Here is a 6,260-nt window from a genome sequence, read left to right on the forward strand (position 1 = left end):
GGCACAGCCAGGGGACACACACGCTCCATGTAACAGCAAAAAGCCAAGAATGATCCTGGGACTCCCAAATAGCAGATGGCTTTATTTCCCCGTGGTTACCAGGAGATGGAGTCATGCCACATGAAGCATCGGTGCAGGCAATGCTTTGCCTCATAGAGAGGACCTTTAGTTGAGATATTCAGGAAATCTTCTCTTGGAGCTTACAAATAAGAAAGCTGGCAATGCTGAGTGCTCGGATGAAGAGGCATGGAGGGGAAGAAGGCTAAGTGTCGACCTTCCCTTGTGAGGACAGTGCTGTGAACATGCCAGTTTCCAAGCAAGCTAATAGAGGCTAATAAAGATGCCATTGGATACAGCTATTTGTATGGTAACAGCTCTGAGGTGTTACTGAGCTACATTTGAAGGAAGGAGGTGAAAACCTGGATTTGGATCCACTAGAGACCAAACCACCATACACATGTCACATAAAGAATAGGGAAAAGTACTAATCCTTAACCCAGATCCATCCCATTGTCTCTGCCATGTCAGATACAGGAAATATCCATAAGGTAGCAGGCTATGCATTGGACACCACAATTTAAGTGAGAATCTGTTGACAGAAGAGTTTGCATCCTGGTAGAACTTCATGCGTGACAGTTAAGAGCAGCTGCAAGGTTTGCATTATCCCAACAACTCAGCTGCCTCCTCCAGTGGAGTCCAGAGGCAATCTGTCCAGGAGCACCTCAGTGTCTTCCTTGGGCTTTGAGTGACCCTGAAAGGCCACCTTCCCTGCTCCTTAATCCACAGCATTTAGGAGCAGTAAAGAGCTGAGAGGCCTTAGGAAGCTGCTCTCAGTCAAGGGATAAGTGGTGGTTATTTCATGGAGCACTGCCTGGGTTGCATGAAACAGAGTCAGCATTTAGAAATAGCACAGGATCCTCCTTAGCTGATGAACAGCCAAAGCACCAGGAGCAGGGATGATTTTTTTCACTGCTGATGCTTGCTCAGAGGGGATTTCCTTCTGCTCCTGACCCAGATGCTGATACAGTGAACAGGGCTCTGCTCAGTCTAGCTTGGGTTACTGCAGGATGCCCTAAGGGCATCCAGAAAGAGCAATGCTGTGTGATCTCCAGTGACCTCCCAGTTATCTCTGTGTGAAAATCAGGCTGTTAATTGACAAATTATTACAGCTAATATATGACAAATTAATAATTTGACATATATTAGCTGTAGTTAGTTCAAGACCTCCTTATCTGACCTCCCCCTTGCTGGACCATTGGGACTGTGGGAGGTGATCAGACCATCATTTCCCAGACATGACCTGTTCAGGGCTTGTGACAGGTCACTGACAGGAAAACCCCTTTGCTCCTGAGCTTTGCTCCTTCCTGCCTGCAACAGCCAAAGCTGACAAATCCCTGACACCCATCAGGTCCCCACTGAAAATGCTGCAGCCAAATCTGAGGCCAGGGAAGAGCCAAGAGTAGAAACTCCTTTAAACCCATGTACTCCTACAGCAACAGATACTATTGCTTATGAATTAAACATCAAATAAATGCAGTTCTAATTTGCAGTTATTTCCAGCAGATCTTAGAAAACTGCAAAAATAAAAATTCTGCACAACACCTAGAGTTTGTGCCTGTTGATGTGGTTGTGCCTTTTTGGCTTTCACAGCTATGTTTCTGCAAAGCTTTTTAAGTGCCACATCTGCTTTTGAGCATTTTGAACTATGTCAGGTTGACTCATAAATCATAACTGATATACAGACTATGAGACATTTTGCTTATGGCAAAATAACTCTAAGTGTCTGAAAATGCCATTCTTTCAAAACTTAGGAATTAATTCCATGATTTAGGTCAATAGGACTTTAGAGCTGGAATTACAAAAGTCTAGAGGCACATACAGACAGTGGAAATGCCAAAGATGTTGAAGCACACCAGACACTGAGCCTGTGTAGACAGCAGTGGCAGGCAGGCACCTAACCCACCTGGATTTGTAAAATGCCATCATGAGCTTCCTCCAGAATTAGACTGTGAGAGAATTTAGTCGTCTGCAGTACTGTGGCTCCATTACAGCCTTTTCTGTGGTGCAGAACAGCAACAGAAAAGGAAGCAATCAGAACCTGCTCAGAATCTCCCTCAAGTTTCCAGGTACTGCCCCCAGAGCAGGTTTTAGTTGCAATGTTCCCAGACCACTGCAGCATTTGCTGTTACCACGAGAGGTGCTTGAAGCTACCCCACAGTGGCAGATACCCCACAGCAATTCTGGGGGCAAAGCCTCCTCAGCTTTGGGGAGGGAAATGACCACATGTGTTTCTTCTCGACCTTGCCCAGAGAATGAGAAAGGAAAGGCACTGAGTCAGTGATGGAGGAGCATGGTCGTCTTGGCCCTTAAATGCAATACTACTGTAAACAAACTGAAAATTTGCATATTCCCTTATCAGAGAAAGTCATTCTTTGAGTACTTCATGAAGACACTGGATTTGATTAGAAACCAGTGGCAGTGGTTACCAGATGCCTGCTGGTGCTGGGGCAGATACGCAAGGGATGTAACTACCCAAGAGTTGCCAGACTGTTCAGGATTCTCCAGGTATCCTACAGTATGCATGGTCTGCACAGCCACGATCCCTGTTTCTCCAGAAAAGAGCCTACTAGAATGTCCACATGGACTTTTGCAGTTTCCTCTTTTTTGCTTTCCTATTTTGTCCTTCCTGAAAATTTGTTTGGCCTCTAGGTATGTTTTTTATGAAATACATGTCTGAGGGCTTGGTTGAGCTATCGGTGTTATACACCTCATTTCTCAGAAAGATTTCAGAAATACTAAATTTGTAATATCTCTGGGTTTAGACCAGCATCCATTCTTTGCTGCATAACCTGATTACTTTGGGGAAGAATCTTCCAAGTTTCAGCTGGCTTTTATTGGCTGTGACTTGTATTTTCAACGATTAGAAAATATCTGAACAACCTGTTTATTAGCTTTTTGTCCTTTAACGGGGTGGTGTAATAGCAGCATTGGCTGCTGTTAGCTTTCTTCCAACAAAGTAACATTTTTGTGGTTCTTAATCAAAAAAACCTTATTCTCTCCAAACTAGAGATGGAACTGAATGATCCTGGGACAAATGCCTGGATCCAAATGGGATTTTTTCCTTTTGAGTATGAGCTCAAGCTATGATTAATCACCTTTTCTTTCAGTGGAATATACTAGCTTCTGTAAGCGAGCTTTTTCACCTCACAGAGGGGAATGAAAAAGCAGGGTATTTTATTATGCCTTGGATCACTGATGAGGAAAGGCTCATTTATACAATTCACTGAGCAAGTCTTTTGGTCTATTTCTTGTTGCAGACGAATTATATGGTTATATGTTAAGTTACAACACAAAGTATTCAGATGTTACAGAAAATCAATACAACGCTTTCTGAAAAGAAATATACATTTTAATGTCTTTATTTCTCTTGTGACCAAAAAGGCAAAAAGATCCATGTACTATAAAACAGAGAGAACCCATTCAAAGGTTGTTACTTATTGTTCTATTGCTGTTACCGCAGGGAAAATAGTAGTAATTTAAAAAAATCAGTTCTGCATGATCTGCTTTTGTGTGAACTGATAAGAAAATATGTTCTTTCTGCACATGCAACACATAAGGAATGTTTACTGCCCATATGGTCTCTTGAGGACTCTGACATTAGAATTTCTATGGTAGCAAGTTGAGAGAAAAAAAAAGCAATTATCTGAATGCTGTAAAATGGTGATGTTTTCATTCTGCCTGTGCATAAAATGAGCATAAGAAGGACAGGAAAAGCATTTAGCAATGTGTCACCTGTATGGGAATCCTGGATATTATACACTATGGTTGAGCTCTGCTGATTTACATCCTCTGCAGGGCTGCCTCACTGCTTTGTACAAAAATCTGCCGTGACACATGACACAGAGCCCAGAAATGTGCACCAAAGGCTGAAGGTGCTTCATCACAGCACAATTAAAGGATGTGATGGACTCACATTGTTCCATTAGAAGGAGAAATTCGGTCTTTGATGCTGCAGCCGTTTGTTCCATTCCACATCTGAGTCATCCCAGCATGTCAGGGCACAGTGGGATTTCCGCTCATCGAACCCTCTGACAGTGTTCCTGATACAGCACACAGTGCTGCCTGCACTGGGCTGGCTCCCTAGGTTTCTCGCATTAAACACTTCCTCAGAATCAAAATGTATTGGTAGGCCTGCCACAGCCAGTGTGACTTCAGCTACTTGTGTTCCCTGGAAAAGCACCTTGAATAGAAGATGCCCATTTGCTTTTGACTGTGCTGTAAAACTATTCTTTCATCTTTCCTAAGGTTTAATATATTTTTCAATTGTTTGTGTAGAATACTAAGAGCTGTGTGAATGAGCAGTCTCCATGCCAGTGGATCACAGACTGCCTAGCATGGGTTCTGTTCTGTTCAGGTCTTACCTCACCTGCACTGTGGGTTTGTGTGTACAGGCATACTCACATTTTCCTTTATTTTATTCTTATAATAACAATCTGTCCTCAGTATCTCCACCAATCATGAAAATAAAACACCAAGAAGGCAAATGAGGAGCAGAAGGGTTTTGTGATCAGATGAGCATTGAGAAAGCAAAGCCTATTGTCCTTTGAGAAGAGCTATAACCCTGTATTTAATTCCTGACTGATAAGTTTTTAGGGATGGTGTTCACAGCTGACTTGGGTATGAGCAGTGTGTCCTTTGGCTATTAAAGCTCAGAGCATTAAGCTCCCCTTAAGGATGGACTTAAGACATGGGGTCTAATATTGGTCATTTGATGAAATGCAATTTGTTTGCATTTTTAATCAATGTGCCCACATTCACTCATTCATGCCCACAGTCCCATGAACACTAACAAATTCTAATGTATGCAGAAAGAGTGAAAAAATCTGGATGTTGCACATTCAAGGAGGTCAGTTTGAGGTACATAAGAAAGTTTTCTTGAGCTGCAGAGTACCTACAACTATCAGTTTCTTCAATGACCACTAAAGATTTCAGGATTCATACACCAAAACAAACAACATTTTTTAAATGTAGGTTTTTTTCTGCCTTAATGTTGTGTTGTTTGCAAGCAAATACTGCATTTTTGCACCTGGCTTCTTCAATTTCATCCATCAATAAAAATTCTAATATTGAGAATTAATTAAAGTCAAAAACTTCAATGAACTTCAGTGGGAATAAGAGCAATCCAATATCTTAACAAAAAATATCAATTAAAAAGCTATCAAAAAATAAACTAAAAAAAGAGGACTTGTTTTCAATAGCTGATATACAGCACAAAATATTTAATTGATTGATTCAGGCCATTAGGCACAAGAATGAGTATTTAAATTAACCACATTAAAAATGAGTCATTTTAATACAAAACCTTCTGAGTACAAAATTCTCAAACTACCATATGATCTTGGAGAATACTGCTTAAATCAAACTTCATCCGCATTCTGTGACTGCTGCACAGATGCATGTTATTGCCCTCGGGAAGGAACAAGGGCAACTTCAAATTTAGCATGTCAGGTCAAGGGTAACAGTTCTCCTTCTGAGTTTGGTCTCTAGCAATGGCTCAGCAGAGAACTCATAAAAAAAGAAAAAAAAAGGTGATTAAAAATATCAATAAACTACACCTTGAGAGATTGCCATGGGGTGGATGAGCATTCACTGCCCTCATTCCATGAATGGGAGAATCCAGGCAGAAACACAGTATCTTGGGAATAGTAAATTAAGTCTCCAGGCAGAGCTGGGAAGAAAAGCCAGAGCTGTGTGCTCTATCCACCACACCACAGATCCCTCAAACGCAGCCCAGGAGCTCCTACCTGTGGCCTGGGAAGCCTCAAAACTCAGCTAAAAACAAGCTATAAAAGAAGCCATCTTTAATTGATTGAATGGTCTCTTTAATAAGCCAAGGCAGCTCATTTCTGCTTCAGCAGTGCCTTGCTTATGAATTGCTGAGCAGTCCCCAGCCTGAGGGGCAACCAAATAATTGCCCTGCCTGAAAGAGCAAAACAGTGGTAGCTCTGGCATGGGAGCTGTATTGTAAATGCTCACAGGGGACTTCCAGAAGGCATTTTATGCTGTTTCACAGTGATGAGCAGACCAAGTCTGTAGTTCTTGTTCTACAACTCACTGCTAAATATGCACAGCATTTAATTTTCCTTTCATTTCTGAAACATTTCATGGATGCCAAACTAATCAAGAACTCCAGTAGCAAATCAAGAGGCTATAGGATAAATCTCATTATCTAGAATATGTTGGGCTACTGCAATCCATTC

Source organism: Pyrgilauda ruficollis, unplaced genomic scaffold (genome assembly GCF_017590135.1).
Source record: "Pyrgilauda ruficollis isolate IOZ18807 unplaced genomic scaffold, ASM1759013v1 scaffold38, whole genome shotgun sequence".
Lineage (NCBI taxonomy): Eukaryota > Metazoa > Chordata > Aves > Passeriformes > Passeridae > Pyrgilauda > Pyrgilauda ruficollis.